The 4,148-nt window shown below is 52.3% G+C and overlaps 1 protein-coding gene across 1 annotated transcript in view; it reads left to right on the top strand.

Moving 5' to 3' along the window:
* Positions 1-226: 226 nt before the first annotated feature.
* NGEF (neuronal guanine nucleotide exchange factor) overlaps positions 227-4,148 on the top strand; it is a 137,403-nt gene continuing 133,481 nt past the window's right edge. The window contains exon 1 of the mRNA XM_011980246.1: positions 227-399. The gene's annotated coding sequence lies outside the window, so the exon portion shown is untranslated. The remainder of the gene's footprint in view (positions 400-4,148) is intronic.

The raw sequence follows: 4,148 nt of genomic DNA, 5'->3' as shown, positions 1-4,148 counted from the left end.
GAATTACCTAGCTCTGGATGGGCGGCGGGTATTCCAGCCATGCCCAGCCTTCCCCTCAGATAGCCCTTCCCTCCTGCACCACTTTTGTGTCAGGTGTGTGGCTGCCACCCTGGCTCAGCCCATGGGGCCCAGGAAGGTAAACACCCAGCCAGGAAGTGATCGTTATGGGCTCGTGGCCAGCTATGGGCCGAGGCAGGTCTGAAGGTCAGAAATGCTTCCCAGTGAGGCTTTTCCAGGAAAGGACAAAGTTTTTGACTGTGGGCTGTCTGGGACAGAATGGAGCGCCTGTGGATTTAGCTGGGGACACACCAGCCTGCTCGCAGGTGCCTGGACACGACAGGGGACGAGAGAGGAACACTCTCTGAGGAAGCCCAACCGCTGTGAGCTCCTCACTGGCAGGTGAGAGAATGGTTTTGGTATTTTTTTAAAAAATAAAATGAGATAAAACAGGAGATGGAACAGAGGTTACTGCTAGGACAGTTAGGAGAGGAGATCGCCACCCATCCGTTCATTGAGAGGAGCCTCCAAGAGAAACAGCAGCCCCAGATTTCACCCGAGGGATCCTGTCTGGTCTCGGCTTTAGCACTGCCCCTCCTGGCGCTCCGTTTCACCATCTGGGAATCAGGGTAAGGACTCCTTCCCGGCCCTCTTCCATTACGGCTGTGGGGCAAGTGAGATCAAAAACAGGAATGGCTGCATAATTGCAGGACCCTATGCAATATAAAAATGCAGGGCCCCATGCAATATAAAAATGCAGGGCCCCTTGTTAAAATAGTAAGACTTTCAAAAGGACAACAGCATTAAAGCAAGCCAGGGCACCTTCTAAGAACAGGGCCCTGTGACTGCACAGGCCCCACACCCCCGACGCCAGTCCTGATAATAAGCGTATATGTAAACGGAAGTGCCCTGATTCCTGTGGGCCATGGCTCAAATCTCAGGGTCAGGAAGTGCACTTGGGAAACAGAAGTCATAGCCGTGAAATGACAGCCCACTGCGCTTTAGCTCCCCCAGCACTGCCGCCTCCTGCTCAGGGACCCCTTTCAAAAAGACAGAAGGCCTTACCCCTCAGAACCTTCCCGATCTGTGCACCTGGCTGGCCTCAAGCCACAGCACAGTGTGACTGAAATGTGTGGGGACACAGTTTTCTTGGATGTGAAGGTGGTAGGTTCTTATTGTCTATCTTGATTTAAAATTTGGGACAGTCACACAGTCTCTGGCTGCATAGAAGTGGGACTTGTGATTCCTGTGCTTGTGACAGCTCTGCTAGCTATGTTCCATTGATTATCAATGTATTTCTGCTTTTTGGGAAAATCCTTAATGCAATAAGGCCACTGGTGGGAATGCTCTGGCTGGAACACTTGCCATGTGTCTTTGTCCTCCCCGCCCCTTCTCTCTCTCTCTCTCTCTCTCCCCCCCCAACCCCCCGCCCCTTTTTCTCTCTTTTTCCACTTAGGCTTCCCCTTTGCCTGTGTCTCAGGCTGCCCCTTGGCACTGCTTAGCTTTGAGGAAGCAGAAGCCAGGGTCCCCTTAGGGGTCAAGCTTTCTGGTCCATGAAGGGACCACCTCCCTCCACCACACTCTCCTCCCACATCCCTTTCTGGAACCCAAATTGTCATGGAACCCCTCCCAGGGAGGGATCCCCACAGGAAAGCCAGGGGTTGATACCAATGACCGTGTGAGTAACGTTCCACAGCTTTCCGCCCCAGTAGGGCTGGGGACACAAATGAGGCTGGAGACGGGGAAGATAAATTGCTTTAAGAAGAGCTGATGCATGCCTGTAGCCTCAGCCACTCAGGAGGCAGAGGCAGGAGGGCCGCTTGAGCCCAGAAGTTCAAGACTGCAGTGAGCTATGATCATGTCACTGCATTCCAACCTGGGCAACCTGGCAAGACTGTCTCTGTTCCTTTTTTTTCTTTTTTTTCCATTGCTTTAAGAACTTCTCTTGGCCTGTGGGAGACCCGAAGCTTGTACCAGTAACAAAATAGCCCATAAGTTGTGAGGCCACCCAGAGCCTCTCAGAGGAGACCAAATCTAACCACCCAAGCCTGCTGGCTGTCCCAGGGGCACAGAAGACACCAGCACCAAGTCAGACATCCCATCTCCCAAGATGATGTCCCTTCCCTGTCTGCATGGGCCCATTGCCTCCCGAGTAAGCAGTCAGCTCTGATGCTCTGAACTCACCCCCCAGCATGACCCCAATGACAAAAATTCCTTTATTCCTTCACAGATAATTGCTACGCACCATGTATGTGTGAGGCTTTGAAGTGGGGCTGGGGACACAGATGGGAAAATGGTGGCCCTCAGGCTAGTGGAGATGAAGCAATGCTGTGTCCCACACCCCTGAGTTCAGGCTAGAAGCCCTGCTCCATGAAATGAGCACAACACCCCTCTCACCCCAACAACGGTGATAGGATCCTGAGGCTGAGAGGTGCCATGGCCTGGCTAAGCACGGGGTTCCATCTCTGAGCCTGGATGGACTGCCTCTTTTCAGACCCCCCTTATCCCTGCCCCTAAGCCCCTCTGCCACCACGATGGCGTCTTCAGGAGGCTGCTGGGCCTCAGGAAAAATTCCTTCCCTTGGCCTGGGACCACGTCTCCCCACCTTGGGAGAGGTCGGACCAGGGGGTGCAATTCTGCCTCCAGACTGCAGGACCCACCCCAGGAGGCTGAGGCCTTCAGCCTTACTCCTCCTCCCTTTGCTTGGCAGCCGTCCTAGAGGCCAGCGCCCTGGGAGACCACACAGGGTCTGAGCACGGAGGAGGGGCCGTTTGCTGGAGCTCCCTCTGTGGGCTGCTTTTGGGAAACTAGCTCAGGTGGTTGATTAAGGACCTGGGAGCCTGGGTGAGGCCATCTCTCAATCTTTCTGTCTCAACTCACTTTGCCTGTGGACAAGGAAAAAAAAATCACATGTTCAAATGAGGAAGATGGGCACCGTCAAAGGGATGGATGATCATCAAGGCCTGCATGGAGGAGGTGGCCTCTGAGCTGGGCATCATTGAACAATCTTCCATCCCTTATTAATGATTTTCCAGGAGGGGGAGAAGAACTGGGGGTGTGGTTTGATGTATTATAAAGCAAGACTCTGTACCTTGAAAATAAGGTAGTAATTTTTTTCACACTCGCTCGAATTGAATGCTGCAAGTTCTTTAAATAGCATACATTCACAGATAGCACATTCCAGGTGAAGAAACCGCAGGGTTTTAGCAAGAGGGAGGAAACCCTGCAGGTAAGGTGCGGGCCCAGTGGAGGCAGAGACAAGACAGGCATGAGATCTGTTTAAAAGATGCCGGCCAGGCATGCTGGCTCACACCTGTAATCCCAGCACTTTGGGAGGCTGAGGCAGGTGGATTATCTGAGGTCAGGAGTTCAAGACCAGTCTGGTCAACATAGTGAAACTCCATCTGTGCTAAAAATACAAAAATTGGCGTGGAGGTGGGCCCCTGTAATCCCAACTACTCGGGAGGCTGAGGCAGGAGAATCACTTGAACCCGGGAGGCAGAGGTTGCAGTGAGCCAAGATCATGCTATTGCACTACAGGCTAGGCAACAAGAGCAAGACTCTAACTCAAAAAAAAAAAAAAGAGAGAGAGACAGGACAGGTGGAGCAGAGGGAAGGTGGAGGGGATGGCCCAACCCAAGATGCCAGGACCCCAGAAGTCCACAGAGATGAGAGTGAGGGTCTGGGTGGCCAACATGTCCCACGGGAAATTCATCCCTCATTTCTGCACCCTGCACCTGCTGGCTGTGCCTCAGTTGCCTTCACTTTGGGCTGCAGCTTCATGCACCAGTACCATGTCTCCCACAACTAGAAGCTCTGACTGCCAATCATCCAGGAGTTTTACTTTTTTTTTTTTCTGTAGAGATGTGGTCTCACCATCTTGCCCAGGCTCATCCCAAACTCTTACGCTCCAGCAGTCCTCCCACCTCAGCCTCCCAAAGTGCTGGGATTAGAAGGGTGAGCCACTGCACCTGGCACTAAGTTGCCGATGAGTTTTAAAATGGATATATGAACTGGGTGCAGTGGTGTGTCCTGTAGTCCCAGCTACTCTGGAGGCTGAGGTGGAGGGATCACAAATTCAGATCCAGCCTGGGCAAAATAGCAAGACCCCCATCTCTAAAAATAAATAAATAAATAAATAAATAAATAAA

The sequence above is a fragment of the Mandrillus leucophaeus genome, unplaced genomic scaffold (genome assembly GCF_000951045.1).
Source record: "Mandrillus leucophaeus isolate KB7577 unplaced genomic scaffold, Mleu.le_1.0 Scaffold21, whole genome shotgun sequence".
Lineage (NCBI taxonomy): Eukaryota > Metazoa > Chordata > Mammalia > Primates > Cercopithecidae > Mandrillus > Mandrillus leucophaeus.
This window is presented reverse-complemented; position numbering and strand designations above follow the sequence as displayed.